Source organism: Cygnus olor, chromosome 1 (genome assembly GCF_009769625.2).
Source record: "Cygnus olor isolate bCygOlo1 chromosome 1, bCygOlo1.pri.v2, whole genome shotgun sequence".
In the NCBI taxonomy this organism is placed as follows: domain Eukaryota; kingdom Metazoa; phylum Chordata; class Aves; order Anseriformes; family Anatidae; genus Cygnus; species Cygnus olor.
This window is the reverse complement of record NC_049169.1, coordinates 124201892-124220202: the sequence shown is the minus strand read 5'-3', so window position 1 is coordinate 124220202 and position 18311 is coordinate 124201892. Positions and strand designations below refer to the sequence as shown.

Genomic DNA, 18311 nt, shown 5'->3' with positions numbered 1-18311 from the left:
TGTACTAGTTTTGAAAGGTAGCTAGGTAAGAGGTTTGCCCTGGGTTGTGGCATAGGTATAAGTTACTGAATTCAGAAGTACAATCTATAAACAGTTATGATCAAAAAATATGGCTGATAAAATCATGACTTAGAAAGAGTTAAATGGTGAGGATTTCATGGTGTATAATGATTTAGAAACTAAACATTATGTGGAGCCAGAAGCTGGCCGAATGCTTTAAAAGGATCACTAGTCAGCCAGAAAAAAGCAGGTTTCCCAGAAAAAATATAAACAGATGAATTCCCTGAAATCTTCAAGCGTAAATCTGTGCAGTGCAATTTGTAACCATTTTCTGAAATAGTATAAGAAATGGAGAAATTTGTTTTGACCTGAAACTTGCATTGTTTTGCTAATATTCACTGTGGTGTGGAATCTCTGTGAATTTTCTTGTGAGAATAATCTTATGAGATTATTAAAACCTGCAGAAAGGTTAGGGAGGAAAAGGATGACACACTCATGGGTACTTTGAGATACCTGGGTAACTGAAAATCCACCAAGATTTTCTTTTGAAAGCCGTGGGCCTACAAATCTGAAGTGAGTTGAAGGCAATGGAGTGTACTCTGAGCTTCCTGGCACTTTGAGAGAGAAGACAACTTTTTCCTGTGCTGGAAACCTGGCATGTCATTGCAACACTCAATTCTGGCAGGAAAAGCAGTCATGTTGTTGGTGCTGCCTCAGCACTGTGGATAAACTTGCAGTGGTTAAAGCTTGAGTATAGAAAACATACTGAGATAACAAGTCTCCCCCAGTAAGACACAGGAAAATTTGGATGGAGAGCCCTTGCTCTTTACCAGTTATTTCTAGTTTCTCTTCACTTCCTGGTGCTGTGGCTAAAATCAGTCATTGTCAATTGAATCCAGTGGGATTCCCAGCAGTGTAACTAAGATTCAAATTAAGATTTATATATATATATATAATTTTCTGTCTCTATCTCTCTATACCTATGTATGTGAAGCTTGCTGGCATTTCCTAGATAAATCTATCTCTAAATTTATCTATAATGGGAATATGTACACATAATCAACACTTAAGGAATCCAATTAATTATGCTGAGTTCTAGCTGCAGTTTATTTGGCTCATTCTGTTCACTAGTGGCAGCTTTTAGTCAATGGCTAAGTAAGGCTGCTTCCTCAGGTGGTGTAAATCAGCACAGCACCACCAACATTAACAGATGTTTGCCAATTTGCACCAGATAGGATCCCGTTCTGCTCTTTCTTCCCCAGATTTATGAGAATTATGGAGAGGAGCTTTAGCCCTAGTGGAAAATGTGTCATTTATATATGCCAGGTCTCTTGCATAATGTGATTGCTATGTTCTCCAAATCTTTACAGACACCGTATGATATATGTGATGAATAAATAGTATAAGTCAACAGAAAGAGAAGTAGACATGGCATACAGAATTTTTCTTTGGGTACTACTCCCTTACCTTACTTTCATCTTGAGGATGAAGGTTAAAATTGTACTTAATATATTATTTTATTATTTGTATTTTAATTCATCATTATCCTTGACCTTTCTTCCTTTTTGTTAATATTTGTGTTGTCAAACTTCTTGTATAATTTTCATGGTCTGAACATGTTCTCCTCATAGCTTATTCATGTGATGCCTACCAAGGGCTGAGGAACTAAAGGCAATTGCTGAGCCTACATTTCACATAGAATTGCTGACCTTGTTACATTACAGTTTTATATTTGTGAACTAGGGTGAAAATAAAAAAATGCATATAAAAGTAAAAATAAAATAAAAAAAATGAATACTAAGAAATACAGAGTCCCATAAATTTAGAAAGCTATGCTTACTGTGGCTATAGCAACTTCAAATAAATTCTGTATTCTTATTTAGATCTCCATGCTTTAGTATCAGAAAAATGAAATATATGAAACAGATAAGGAATGAAATAACATATAAATACACATTTCATTTAAAAGGCCACTCCATTAACGATATCTAATTCTCTTCCCTTTCCTCCCCTGTGTCTTAAAAATAGAAAATCAGAACCTTGGAAATAATTAAAAACCTGGAATCTGCATCAATTTTTTCTCTTTTTCTCCTAGATGTCTTAGAGTTACTTTCTCTTAGTCTGCTATAGACACAAATATTTATAATAGTTATGTTTACTACCCTGTTTGCACTTCATCACAGATGATACAGCAGGCAAACTATGACCTAGCTGCCATCATTGAAACATGGTGGGATCTCTCCCATGACTGGAGTGCTACAATGGATAGCAACAAGCTCTTCAGAAGAGACAGGCAACTAAGAAGGGGAGGTGGTGTGGCTCTTTATATTAGAGAGTGTTTCAATGCTGTTGAGCTTGGAGTTGGAAATGATAAGGTAGAGTACTTATGGATAAGGATCAGGGGGATGGCCAACAAGGTGGACGTCCTGGTGGAAGTCTGTTATAGACCACCAAACCAGGATGAAGAGAAGGATGATACATTCTACAAGCAGCTGGTGGAAGTTGCTCAATCACCAGCACTTGTTCTCATGGGAACTTTAATTTCCCAGACAGATTTCCATGGGTCAAACATATGCTAGGTAAGGAGAACTTTAACATTACAGCAAAAAATATATTGGTCTTTTGGCAGCATTTAACCTCAGCTAAAATTGGTCACCTTGCTTCTTTGCAATTTACGAATGCATACAGAAAGACCATGCCTACCTAAAAACATGGTAATAGAAATCAGTACAACCAAAGAGTTGGAGGAATTCCTACTGAGTTGTATCTACCAGATTATATTGCTTCCTAATTAAATTACATTTTATTCTGGGGTTTGGCAATGGAAAGCATCTTGCTTTGTTTCACCCAAGGTTCACCCCTCCTTCTGGAAAGCAATTCATCCCAAAATGGCACTCAGACTTTAATATGTTAAGCTGCTGAGCAGCAGATGTCAATGGTAATGCTGTGGGAGGGGAGCAGGACTCTCTTTTGCTGATTATTAATAGCAGTGACACGTGTGACTTTTTAATGACCTCAACATTATTGTCTACTCCTGCCTATATACATGCCTCCTACCTGATCTGAACTGCTATTAGTTCCAGTTAGAACACATACTCAAGATAATTTGCAATTATATCAGTGCAATATAACGATGCTTATTATCATCTTTCTGTTCACTGTATAGCTTAATTTCCTATATTATTCCTATACGAAAATTTCTGTGCCTCTGTGTATGCGCATTCTGAAAACCAGTCAACAATTTCAAGAAACTTAACCAGAGGAAAACAGGTCTTGAAAGACGTTAAAAGACTGCTACTTTCATGAAAATAAGTGATGAAATAGAAATTAAGGACATACTTGTCCTGAATTAAGGGAGACTAGCCTTATCAGATATAAAGAATTAACACAAGAAGGTGTTATAGTGAATGGTTGAGAAAAACACCAGAAACAGATGACAGACACCAAATGTAACCAAATATGAGGCAGCCAGAAGAACTGAAGCTTTTATTTTAGTGCTCACAGGACTATTTGTCCTAACTCTAGAAATTATGGATAATCAGGACGGTGAAAGTTCATCTAAATGCAGGGCATGTTCACTTGCTAATCCCTGATTTATTAGCTAGACTATTTGCTGATGTATAATTATTACTCCTTTCTGAATGCACTTATGGCTGTCCAAAAACAAGGCTTGACTGGAGAATTCAACAGGTAGGCTGCCAGTGGAAGCAAAGCCCTTTTGAGATCTATTGTGCACAAAGCAAACACACTATAATAGCAAAGACAGTTTTATTCTGTGGTCCTCACTGAGGCATAGCAAAGAAGGGCGGCACAAGACCAGCAGAAGTGCCCATCAGCCTCAGGGTATTACAGACTTCACCACAAACCCTGTTAGAACACAAACCCTGGGCATAGTATAGGCCAATAATGCATTCAATATTGATATCTCTGTATTGAAACTGCAAAGTGGTTAAGTGGTTGAATTTTTTTTTTCTTTTTTCATTTATTTATTTATTTATTTTGTGTCAGTAGTGGCTAGAAACAATATAGTATTGTATGTCAGCCTAATTTAAGAAATGATATTACAGTTTACCCTCAGTCTGGGGTGAGGTTAGGGACACAGAAACCAAAATGTCTAAGGAGTTTTGGCAAATGCTGCAAAGTCCTAAATAACTGCTTTTCAAAATACTTGAAAAGGAGAATGTAGTGGAAGGTACATTATTTTGACAGAAAGTACTGCTTCCTCTCCTGCTGAGCTTATGTTCCTGATTTACCAGTGGTTCCTGAGTACATCTCTGTAGGATATATGTATACTACATATGTATACTACAGAAATGCTGACACTAATCATAAATATTGACTAGCATTTCTAAAGCTGAAGTCTAGTATGGTGTTTCTTAATGTAGATGTAAGTGTCAAAATAAAAGTTTCTGATATTCAAAATAATGCTAAGCCCTGCCTAATGTTATTTCAAACTCTAAATTTTGGTCTATAGATGTCAGAGTTGACGAGTGTGGCCTGTGTCTTACAAAGAAGCAGAGAATTTCTTCTATCTCCCGAGGCCTTAGACTTAATAAAAAAAACAGAATTCCATGTATCTAGGAGGTGTTAATGGAAATATATAGTTATTAGTTTTGCTAATTAGACTTAAACTTAATAAAATTTTAATAGTGAAAAAGATGTTCCTGATGCAGATAAAAGTCCTTATCTTAAGTATACACATTTGTGAAAGGTCATATGTTATTCTGGCAAGGTTTTCTGAGAAAATATGATTCATGGTTACATTCTTCACATAGTACACTTTTTTTTTTTTTTTCATTTTTCCTCTTATTTTTCATATTTATATATATATAATTTGTATTATAAAATGTTGGTAGGGATCCAAAATGTATTCTACCTGTATATTCATTGTAACTGAAATTTTGTTTCTTTGTTTTATTACATCCTGTTTTGTTTCTCTGGTAATGTTACAAAAACAAATATATAATAAGCACCTATAATAAATTTGGAAAAAGTTAGTACGTCTGGATGCTGACTATGGCAAACAAAACTTTTTCATGCAGGTGTCCACAATGATTTGCATGTGATAAGATGGACAAAATTTAGTGGGTCATCTTGCTGCCTCTGTAGCTAGATTTATTTTCAGTAACACTCTACATGTCAGATTGTCACATCCCTGAGAAATATTTATTTTTGTGGACAAAACCTTCCACTCCAACACTAGTATACTGTAAATACTGGTCAGAGATTCTGGGGCACAAAAGCATTTATAAGCATTCATAAGAGTTTTTTTTTTTTTTTTCTTGTTTAGAAAAGAACTGCTGTGACTGACCTTTCCCTGAACAGCCCTAGAGCTGTAAAAGATTAAGTTTGAAATGGGAAATTTAGCATGAATACAGTGGTCCTCACTCAGGGGTAAGTGGATAGCCTAATCGTACTGTAAATTAGCTTTGATTTGGCTGAGTTAAAGGTATTTGAAAAATCATCTTTTAAAGTAAAATTATTTTTAACGCTGTGGTCTATGTACCTACAGATGACTGATTGCAATCACTGGCGTAATGATTTAGTTTTGCAGTAAATTGATCAGATCCCGTAACTGAAGTTAGATTTGGGCATGGATCCAACAGGCCTGTGTTGGACTTTCATTTCAGTTTCTGCAGTCATGTTATTCTTCAGCTGGAATATCAGCTCTCATTTTTAAGCAAATTCCTTTCTTCTGGCCAGCCTCATCCCACTATTAGCCCTTTGAAATCAGAGGTTGCCTGAGAGCAACAGAAGCTTCTGCCTGAATTAGCAGAGAGTCTTGGAGACAGGTGCCCCATGTGGGCCCACCCTCGGGGGGGGGTGTGGAGGGGAGGTGGTTGGTTTACAGGGGCTGTCACTAGCATATTCAGAGTCCGGCACAGCTGGGAATGCATATTTGCTGTGCACAGTGGGAACACTAAGCAGCAACAGGAGATGGGTGCCAGTCTTCATTTTTGAGGGCACAGAGGAGACCTTCTCTCAGTGCTGCTCTGGTGGAGAGAGAAGTCCTTGCTGCCGCTTGTTAAATAAAATATGCTTCACCTCATTCCCTTTCCACTAGTCCAACTAATGGGATGAGAGAAAGTGAGAAGAGCTTTGTCTCAACATGTAAATATAAATAGAAATTTTCCTTTGAGATCTCGGTGAAATCTTGTCAGAATTTCGCAGATGTGCCCCACACATAGTTCACAAAAGTAAGACATGCTAGTCATTATGGCTGATTGGAGAGTTATTAAGATACTTATATCATTTAAGAAACAGAATAATTGGGTATCAAGACTATGTAATGAAATCATAATGCATTTTGTTTCTATAAACACCATGTGCAAATTTTTGAGTCTGGAAGTTATATGCTGAATCTTAAAGAGGGCATTTCCTGAAAGTTCAAAGCAAAATATTCCAGTAAGATAGCTATGCCGATATATTAGATATATAGAATAAGGTGTCCTGGTTTCAGTTAGGATAGAGTTAATTTTCCTCCTAGTAGCTGGTAGGGTGCTATGTTTTGGATTAGGATGAGAAGAGCGCTGATAACATGCTGATGTTTTAATTGTTGCAGAGCAGTGCTTACACCAAGCCAAGGACTTTTCAGCTTCTCGCTCTGTCCTGCCAGCGAGCAGGCTAGGGGTGCAGCAGGAGCTGGGAGGAGATAGACCCAGGACAGCTGACCCAAAGTGGCCAAAGCGTCCATACCATCTGATGTCATGCTGAACAATATATAGGGGTGGCTAGCCGGGCTGGGGGGGCCGGCTGCTCGGGGATAGGCTGGGCATCGTTCAGCAGGTGGTGAGCAATTGCATTGTGCATCACTTGTTTCATACACATTATTATTATTATTATTATTATTATTATTATTATTATTATTATTGTTATTATTATTTTCCTGTCTTAATAAACTGTCTTTATCTCAACTCACAGACTTCACTTTCCCGTTTCTCTCCCCCATCCCAGAGAGGGAGGTGGGAGGGTGAGCGAACGGCTGTGTGGTGTTTAGCTGCCAGCCGGGCTAAACCACAACATAAGGTTAGATAAATAAAATATTTTTGTATTAATTATACATTATTCCTACCTACTGCCCTATTAAAATAGTTTGGCAACAAATATAATATGAAAGCAGACCTGTTTTGAAATACAAAGCTTTTCAAAATTTTCCACAGAGAAATAGAACCTTTTTAAAAAGGAGATAACAAACTGCCTTGCTATCGAGTAAACATTTTTTAAAAATGTATTTGTGGCACCAAAGGAATATTTATGGCACTGAAATTGTGACTTTCCTGGTATTCAGCAGCACTATAATCACTCCACTTAAACAGTTCCCTTGACTTCTGAAATTAGTTTTTCCTGGAGGACTACCTCCTGTTTTCTTTTTTCTTTTTTTGTGTGTGTGGGACTGGGGGTTTGGGGGTTGGGTCTTCCTAATTAAGTAGAAAAAGCTTTTGATTACAATTGTCTAAAGGATCTATTCCTGCAAACTAACTAATGTGAAATCATGCATATGGAGTATATGGAATTATGGATTGGGGTGATCATTTGCTTAGGAAACAAAGAAAGTTCCATTAACAGCTGTGGTTACCTCTAAATAATTCTCAAGGAATACATAAAATCTGAAGGTTTCTAGAGAAAATCCTTTTTACTTCTCTCTCCTGCTTATGTGAACGTATAAAAGAACGAGCAGTGAAACAAGAAGTATTCACAGCCAATGAACAATGAAAAACAGCCCGTGCTTGTCATGATGGTACAACATGGGATGGTCCACAAGCACATATTTACTTACTTACATTTAATGCCTCCATACTGAAATAAGAACATTTTTCACTGTGAGTGTATGAGTAAGGAAAGAAATGAAAAATTATTCCTGTACTGAGTTGAAAGTCCATTTTTTTCCTGCACTGTCTCAGGAAATATTCTAGTGCTCTGTCAGCAGTTTCACAGGTTCTCATTTTCTAATATACAAAGACTGGTAGAGTCCCTGAGGGCTGAAAAGGAAGAGAGACAGCTAATTTGATCTGTTTCCATGTTTTGGAAATGTTTTCAGCATTCATCTTGCTTGTGCAAAATGGATGAATCCAGATAGAGCTATTGCAGTTCACAACCAGAGCTGAAATAGTTACTCCCAAAGAAAATGAGCTTTTGCAGTGAGCTTCCTCACTACGACTTCACTGAGAAGAGCCTATTTGAAGCTGTAAACTCAGTTACACCTTCAGTGTATGCGATAATTTTTTCCATGTCAGCATACTATGAAACCTTATTTAATGAGGTTTACAAGGGTGATTTCTTGTCCATACTTAATCACAGCCAAATTTGAACTCCAATTTCAAGTCCTTTTTTCTTGGTTCATGACTTGCATTCCTCATTTTCTCCAGTTTTATCTGGTAAGTGTTAACTTGCTAGAAGTATTATGGATTTTCCCTCTGTCCATGGTAAATAGTGTAACAGAGAAAATCTGCGTGTGCTCTCCAGTCTTCAGCAGATACTCATGCTCTACTGCTAACTACGATGAGCCAAATGCACTGATTCCATCAGCCTGGTTCACAGCCTGTGAACAACAAAACTAGATAATCTTGAAAATGTGCATGAATGATTGAAAATCACATTCCCAAAAGAGACAGAAATTCATTTCAGGCAGACTGAGAATATATGAATGTCTGTCTGAACTTTTTATGAGCATTTAGAATTTGCTAATACAAGTTCATTGTTTGTACAACCCTTGAGAAGGATCTGTTCCACTGTATCTAGGAAAGGCAAGTTTCTTAGAGGAAGTGAAATACTTATAAGAAATTTGTTTAGATATTAGGAACAAATTATCTTTTCAATAGAAACAACAAATAATATCTCCTTTAAGTTGTCCTGAGCAGAGTGGAGGAACTTGGACCATTGGATTAGATTTCCCTTTTCCCACTAATTTATGCAAAGCATCCTGTGCCCTCTCTTCAAATCAGAGCTGCAATTACATCTTATCAAAATGTGTCTTTTTATTTTAATAAGTAATTGCTCACCTGTTCTCAAAAAAAAAAATATATATATATAAAAAAATAGTTCCATAGTTACACTATCTCACTTGCAACATTGGGGAAAAAAAATGGAAGTTTATTTTCTTTATTTGATTGTGGAATAGCCAGTATGACACAGATTTATGGCAAATATGTTGACCAAGCAGAATAATGAGATAATTTATCAAGTTTTTGTAACAGGTAAATAACACTGAAAATGAGCCTGATATGTATGTTTATTCTGAGTAATTTCTATGATAATATCGGCATTGATATTGCCAATTTAAAGCCCCAACTTAAAACAAATATAATTATTAAATTAAGTGGTTTTTTTTTTTTCCAGTTGTGAACAGAAAAGAGATGTTGTTTTGCAAGTCTCCAGTTATGAGAGAGAACATTGTTTGTTATTGTGTAATTACTATGAGGAGGAGTCATGATCAGTAGAAAAGTACATTGAGTTAAAAAGAAACTCACACATGCAGAAGAAGCCACAGATGACTGTAGTCTACAAGAAAATGCATATGGGAACTCTACACCCTCCAAAATTTGGAAAAGAACCACAAGACAAAGGTAATACAACAATAAGAAGGTGAATTGTATTAACTGGAATGACAGAGGTTAGTGTGATACATACAAGGACTCGGAGAAGGAGGACTGTGGAATTGGCTTAGGTGACATATATTAGAATATATTAGAATATTAGAATATATTAGAATAAGAAGAATGTGTGAAAACATGTTTTTGTTATCTAGACAATTTATAAGATTTTGATGCAAGTTAGAAAGGAATGTTCCTATTTGTCCCACTGTTATTGCTTTTTACTTTCCAAAGTATCAAAGTATCAAAGTGACCAAGAAAAGCTTTTTATTTTGTATGTGTGTGTGTGTGTCTGGTTTCTGCCAATGAACAGTTCCTAAACACGACAGAACAGAGATATTTGGCATATGTTTAAATCTGCTCAGACCATGGAAGCAAATGAACTGAAACAGGATAGAAGTATCATGATGTCTACATTAGCAAGTAGTGTGGATCAACAAGACTGTATCTGCAGAAAAACAGATGGCACTAAGGAGGTGACATTCACACCGTAAACATTTAGGATTATTACTTCAGATGGTCACTAGACTGGTCTCATGGATTGAATGCCTGAGAGTGGTTAGAGAGCATTAGATACTCTTCTAGAGAGCATTGTCCATTTTACTTTCATCCAAAAGATGCCAGTTTGCATGCTAAAGACTGCTGGTCCTTGATATGAATCAAAGCACATTTAGAAAATTGGTCAGATTTGCTTCAAAAGCTGAATTAGAACTGAACAAAAAAATGATAATGCAGGTACGCCCAATGAATACATATCCTCTCTGAGAAACAGAAAAAAAAAATTGTTTGCACTGAGGTCTGTGGTGTTTTTGCCAGTGATCAACAGTCTCCTGCCCTAGCAGAGCTCCTATTGATACAGAAATTAGTAGTTTTTATCAACATACAACATTGATTTTACTTAACAACTGAGATCTTTATATCTTAGGGAAAGTTAACAGTTATTTTGCAGGTTTAAAATGTTGAAAAGTTTATTGAGACAAGAAAGGATGTCTGAAAAGACTAAATATTATAAAACTCTAAAATTTTACATAAATGCACAATTTTATTTTACATGTGCCAAAGACAGAATCTGTATGAAGAATTCACATCTCTTCACTTCTCCTTCTTCTCCTTCTTCTCCTTCTTCTCCTTCTTCTTCTTCTCCTTCTTCTTCTTCTCTTCTTCTTCTTCTTCTTCTTCTTCTTCTTCTTCTTCTTCTTCTTCTTCTTCTTCTTCTTCTTCTTCTTCTTCTTTCTTCTTCTTCTTCTTCTTAATATATAAATAAATTGCCTGTTGGAATCATTCAAACCATGTAATTTCCTTAAATTTTCAATAGCAGACAGATATTTAAACCATAAGATGAAGTTTATATTAGGCTCCAGTGTAAAACCTGGATAACTCCATTTCATTCAGAAGTCTCTATACACATGGAAGATCAGAAATAATGTATTGTAGCCCCATTTAGCAATATGTGCATCAATGAGATTAACTCTAGATAATGTCCATATATGGTAACACTGTGCACTTTTAGAAAACCTTGCATTACAAAACGTAAAGAAGTGCTTCTTCTCACATTTTTAACAGATAGGGGAAATTATTTTACCTATTTCATACTTGCATTTTCTAAGTCCTGGAGAGAACAAGTTAAAAGGGATGGAAAAAAATATTCTTCAGAGCATTTCCTCCACAACAACATTGCTTCACAGCACTCACAGAATATCATTTAATAGTATTGCTTTTCTAAATGTCAGCTAATAGTACGGCATTCTATGATCTGTTATTGTTATCTACAAACCATATATACCAAAGGATGATATATACAGGAAAACAGGAAGTTAAAATGGAATCTAGGAAAATGAGACATAACTTCAATCTAGGAACGGCCATGGTTTGGAAGAATATATTTCACTTCACAGTGCTCAGGTGGGGAGTAAATGCCTTCTTAATTGTAACTAATATAAGTTCAGCATCTGACCTTTATTAATACTAGATTTACACTGAGAGTGAAAGCAGTTAACATTATGTAGAACACGTTTTGCAGTATGTTTTTAGTATTGTAGCTCAAGTGTCTCCAATGTCAGAGAAGACTGCCACATGAATATGAATAATGTATTTTTATTGAACAAAGGAAAAAGGAAAAGTCCTTCTGTGTTTTTATTTTATTTTATTTTATTTTATTTTATTTTATTTTATTTTATTTTATTTTTATTCAAGGTTCTTTAACTTTTAAAATACTTCTGAGCAAAGTGATCTACTAAAATTAGTGTATGCCTCTGGTTGAATTAAGCAAATGGAAAACTTTAGATTAGAGGAAATAGGAAATAAAGGTTGGGGGATTATTATTCACACACACAGGAAACATCTTTTTGGTATTTATATCTAAAATGGTTACCTTAAATCTTTCTGAGTATTTTAAGCTATTAGATAGCAGCTGAAAGTTGTGTAGACAAGGTACACAGGTTTTGGCATGTATTTTCCTACTCTTCTTCATTTTTCCATCTGTGTCATAAGCAGTACAAGAAGAAATTAGTATCATGTTCCTATAATGAAGTTATGAATTTGAGATTTACTTCTTTGCAAGCACAGGGCTAAAAATGTGAAAAGATAACATTACAGAAAGCAGTAGATTGAAATAATTTGTTTTCCCAAAATAATGTGTTGTGGTTTAACCCAGCTGGCAGCTAAGCACCACACCCTCCCCCCCTTCCTCTCTGGGATGGGGAAGAGAATCAGGAAAATGAAGCCTGTGGGTTGAGATAGAGACAGTTTATTAGGACAGAGAAAAAAAAAATAATGATAATAGTACTACTACTAATAATGTGTACAAAAAAAGTGATGCACAATGCAATTGCTCACCACCCGCTGACTGATGCCCAGCCTATCCCCAAGCAGCCGGTCCCCCCAGCCCGGCTAGCCACCCCTATATATTGTTTAGCATGACATCAGATGGTAAGGAACACCCCTTTGGACAGTTTGGGTCAGCTGTCCTGTGTCTGTCCCCTCCCAGCTCCTGCTGCACCCCTAGCCTCCTTGCTGGTAGGGTGGTGTGAGAAGCTACAAAAGTCCTTGGCTTAGTGTAAGCACTGCTCTGCAACAATTAAAACATCAGAGTGTTATCAACATTATTCTCATCCTAAATCCAAAACATAGCACCCTACCAGCTACTAGGAGGAAGATTAACTCTATCCTAGCTGAAAACAGGACAAATTGTAACAGGGTTAAACTTTAATTGTTGGCAGAATCTTTGATAACCTCTTTGACAGATGTTTCCTAAAGTAAAACAGTCATGTAAATATTAGCTATGGTGTAATCAAATAAAATATAGTAAAATATTAGATCATCCAGAAAGGTGCCAACATTATCCAACTACCACTAGAACAACTGTACTAATAGGTTACCAGCCTAGTCTAGTTTTTTCTTAGTCTATACTATCCCACAAAACAAAGAACTTATAAAATTTAAAAGAGGAAAGAAAGTGAATTTCCCAATTAAAAGAACCCCCCTATACAAATACATAGAATTCATATTAAGAAATTCTTTTGTATATATGTACTGCCCTTGTAGCAGGTCAGTATGTAGAAGACATACTGAAAAGACCCTTCTCTCCCGTTATGACTATATGAGTGTCACACAAGTAGGTTCTCTCATTAGATATGCACCAAGCTTCAGGCCTACAACAGAGTTAGTCCATTAACAAACACTTTGTTGTTAAATATTTCATTGTTATGAGCTCATACTTAAACCTAAAGAGCAGTCTGTGAAACAACGGAGTGTTAAAGATTTTATTGCCCATAAAACAACATGAGAGTAACTTTTAGAAAGCTGCAGAAGGATTCTGGAAAAGGATGGCTTTCTTTGCCTTTTATTGCTTCTTGGTGAATAATTTCTGTTTACAAACTCCCTACAGTAATGCAGAGGATCAATGTTAAATCTATTGTGCAAATAAAATGATAGGAAACTCTGAAGCTTGTTACCCAACTGTCTTCAGTCCCTTTAAGATGGTGCCTCTGCAAATGTGAACACAGCATGACTGAGAAGATCCTGTTTGTGGACCTTGACTCAACCTTGGATTATTTATTACTCAAGGAAATTTTGTACAGGTAAAATAACCCACAGTGGGGGTTGGGGTAGTGCACTTTTATTTATTACTCAACACTTCTCTGCGGAAGGATGTGTTGTCCAGGGAGCAGAAGCTAAAAAGAGATCATGAAGTGTATTCATTTTACATTATTCTTCAGCTTGGAGTGCTGCTTTCAAGCCGGCCTTTCTTGGAGGAAATAGCAGGACTTCCATCACTTAAACTTACCATCCCTTTTGGCAAAATATGGGACATGACCTACCTACATTTAGCAGGTTGAATTGAATATATTGTTGCAGTTAATAATTTAGTGTAGCTTCATTGTGATGTATACCTGATTGCCATTCAGACTTTGTGAAACTCAAACCTCTTTTCACATTCATCTACTTCAATTTTATATGCTAAACTCTTAATGTCTCAAAATACTAAATAATAGTTATTAAAGAGATATATTATCTTCAATGAGAAAGAAACCTCCCTGTTGTGAGGTACAAAAACATGTTATAGCTTGTTATGTTCTGCTGTATCTATGTGCAATATATGGTTATTAATAAGGCTTCTAAAATCCTTGTGTTTGTCTTCTATGGTAACCTTGATACCTTAAAACAATAGTTGTTATTGTAATGGAAAGGAGGAACTCTGACAGCCCAGACACATGCAATTTTCAGACTTGGGAAGACAGTCAGGACACAGAGCAAAAGCTGTTGGTATAGACTTGTCACCTCAAAACCTCTTGACTGAATGTTTCCCTGTCTTCTACCTGAGTACTGTCAGAAAGAATGGTAATTTTTCCAACTCTAATTTTATGATGTCTTAAAATTTGTGTCAGAATTGGGAACATTCCTGCCACTTTCTTACAGAACCCTTCAAATTTCAACAAGACTAACCTTCTTTATGAAAAATCAAACTTGACAAAGTAAGAGATTCAAACTGAATGATGCAACGAGCTTGAAAAATTCTGTCATGAAGACCTCCTCCATTTTAATTAAACCATCCTTCATTGTTTTTATCTCAATACACACAATTCCAAATTTTGGCATTGATTTTCTAGTATTTCCTTCACAGAGATAAGTGAACTAAGGTTCTTGCAGTCAAAGCCTTGAAACATTTAACTTTGTTGTATGTGGCAAGTTTGTGTTGATATTTTGGAATTTATGGGCCCACTAGTCCCATTGAAATTAATGTAATGTGTTTTTTCTAAAAAAAAATATCCACAAGAAGAGATTTTGTGAATCTTATTGTACAAATTATAACTTTCACATGTAATACTAAAATATACCTAAAAAATACACTTTTCTCATTTATATGAAAAAGGTTTAGTACACTTATCTCAAGCTTAGCTACTGCAGTGAAACCTCTGATACACTGGTTTATTGACAACACTGATATACCCCCAAACAGCCACTGCAAACCTCTGGGAGATTGCCTGTGGCAGTACGTCCTTGTTCATGAGGAACTCATCAATAAGTGTGAGTAGAGCTACCAACTTCTAATGTTAAAGACATTCAGCACTTTGGGGATTTAGCACCTGGTTGTACCAGCTGAAAAGTTCATTATTCTGCATGCACATGCAAGCACAGTGGAGTTTTTCCATGTAACACAGAAATGTCTGACATCTATTTTTTTTTAATACATGAATAGGAAACCATAAGAAGGTTAAGTGATAGCTATTAACTGTAAATGCTCATAGCTGTATTAACCTGCTATGAATACCAGCTGATGCTGTTTGTCATTTTTTTGGTGTTGTCATGATAATTGACCAGTGAAAATGTTGCATGAATGGCTCAGTGCATAATTCCTCTTTGAAGCTCCAGACAGACACGTGAGGCCACGGCAGTCTCCTTAGGGCCTTCTGTCCATAGCTGGACTTTTCTTTGTGAGTAGTGGAGAAAGGAGGCAGAATAATAGTTCTTTTCTATCCTGGAAACCACAGAAACCTTGTCCCAAAGTGATCTTAAATGATAGTGTGGCATTGCAGAGCTCAGAAACATTGGGTTTCTATATGATCTCTATATAGAGAAAGGTACAGGGAAAAGAGGGTCTGGAATGACATCCAAATGGGCTCTCTTAGTCTAGTTCTATGCATTAAACGGTTCATACCCTGGGGAAAAAAAAAAAAAAAAAAATAAAATAAAGATTTGAGGTATTTACTAAACAATTGTGTTAATTGCATTCTTAATGTTGCTGAATTATACAGCTGTATTCCTATCAACACATACAAACCTCACACTCTCACACAGTACTTTCTTATCAATGGACTGTGATGACTAGCACCTGCCAGGGTTGTCTTTTATGAAATTAATCTTTTGAAAAATAATATAAACACAGAGAAGAGAATAATAATAATAATAATAAAAAAAGTTAAAAAAAATGTATGGACTAGAGCAGTCCTATTGATTTGCACTTACCTGACTTTACAGTGGAAAGCAACAACAGTTTGGCATCATAGGGCATCTATTTGTTAATTTTTAACAGGAAGCTGAAGTGCTACCAGTCATAAAACTGATGGGTAAACAAAATAAGGGAAGAAGTCTACATGCGAGTAGTTGTTAACATGAATGAATAAGAAATGACCATCACTGAAGAAAGACACAAGAGTATCACTGAGAGAGCACAGAAAGATTCTTTCTTCTAGAGAACCAAATGACTTCCTTGTCCATCAGAAACACATAGAAAAGTCTGAGCCAAAGCATTTTGGCTTTTTCATAACATGAAAGCTAAAGAAGAAATAATATATTTTTATTGAATTTTAATTAAAAAGCAAAAAGTACAACTGAAAAATCACATCTTAAGCGTATGACATAAGTGAGTCAGATGTCTAAAGAAAATCACTACAGATGTTTTGTAAAAGGTCCACAAGTATAAGGTCCAAAATGCTGGCCTATTGGTGTCTTGAAAGTAAAGCAATCACAGAGAAAAGGATACTAGAAAGAAAAGTCCTTCATGCCTCCTCTCATTTCAGTGTAAAGAAGTAAATAAAACAGAACAGAACTGAATATAAAAAAAACATGTTTTTATTCTAAAGAAATTATAGGAGATGAGTATATAATGTGTCAAAAACAACTGTGTATTCTGTAATACTTGCAGTGGTACTGCCAGAAAACCTTCTAGGAAAGCATTTTCAAAACACTAGAAATACACTCTGCAAGAACTGAAGGATTGTGATAACCTTTCTGAAGATTAAGATGTGGAGAGTCATGCATTTTCAACTGATTACACCTTGGTAACTCAGCCTGTGATTTCCACCTTGTAAAAGATTATGAAAAGAATTGATGGCTGGTTCTAAACTATCAGGAGACGAAAACAAAAAGCATTTGAGATTGAAATAGAATTGTAACAGTAAATAATAAAGCAGAAGGTAAATAAAGAAAGGTAAAGAACATTGCAAGAATAATAGATAAAAAAGACAGTTCAGTGCAAATAAATATAAAAGACTGATCAGTCAGCTGATTTTTTATCATGTCTCAGAACCTATAAAATATGTAATGCAAAAAAAAATGTTGAGTAAGTAACTTCCTGTTCCATTGATGAATATTGAGAAATTGCAAAGACAAAAATGATTTAAAAATTCTTACTGTCTTTACAGAACTCTAAAGGTCCAGATTCCTTATTATACGATATTTTAGATTTTATAAAGTAGCATGCATACAGAATATATAAGAGTAAGATAATGCTGCAATCCTGCATATATAACAGTGAAGGAACAGAGACAGCTGATATTAGCATAATGGAATCAGTAACAGAGTTTTGTCCATTATGAAAGAAGAATGTAGGAAGGGATGTGGATATATCCCATACCTTTAAGTGAGACAAAAACAGACAGCTTGAAAAGTCTGTCATTTACCAGTATTTTGATATGGAGAAATTCTGGGAGAAAACTCAATGGTACTGGCATCAGAAGTCTCCCTTGATGAGAAAAAGCAGGGCAAACTGGGTTAGGAACATAGGAGCTGCCATAGCAAGTTAAGTCAGTAATTCCCCTCTTTTGTTATCCTGTTTTTGACAGGGAGCAGCTATCAGTGCTTAAGAGAATAGAACAAAATATTAAAATGCACACAGTTCTGGAATGACTGTCTCACTGGTGAAGTTGTTTTTATCTTTCTCTGTTAATTGGAGTTTGGCTTATTATCTAGAGGTCTAATGTTATGATGGCACTCAAGAAAACCCTTTAAATATAACAGCAAATACTGAGCTTTACTCACATCCTTTTTTCTTTCTTTCTTTCTTTCTTTCTTTCCTTTTTTTTTTTTTTTTTTTTTTTTTTTACTTATAAAAGTGTACAAAAATGCCTGTCAATATAAAAAACAGCTGCAGAAGAGCTGGAAGGAAAAGATTGTACCCCAGGCATCAAAGTATTTTGTTATGCTTTTAAGGCTGGCTGAGAAGCTGTGGTCAAGCTCCCTTCTCTTACACATGTTGATTTGTATGTGGAAGTTCTATGTTGGACAAGAAAAATCCACAATTCAATTACATCATATAAAATAAACAAATGTTCCTCTTTGAAACTTGGTTTCTGAAGAATACATAATTTCAGAAGTGGAATTTCAAAATTCGCCCCAAACACGTAAGCAAGTCTTAAAAATTTGCTGAGAATATTGCTATACTTAAGAATACATTGACTTTGTCTATGACCACCCTGTCATTAACTCTCCAGTTTGTTAGGA

General features: G+C 35.7%; 1 long non-coding RNA gene across 1 annotated transcript in view; it reads left to right on the top strand.

Annotated features, from left to right (window-relative positions):
- Nucleotides 1-18311, top strand: part of LOC121061823 — a 34869-nt gene that overhangs the window by 8784 nt on the left and 7774 nt on the right. Inside the window, exon 3 of the long non-coding RNA XR_005815299.1 lies at nt 5291-5394. This is a non-coding gene — a long non-coding RNA (uncharacterized LOC121061823). The remainder of the gene's footprint in view (nt 1-5290; nt 5395-18311) is intronic.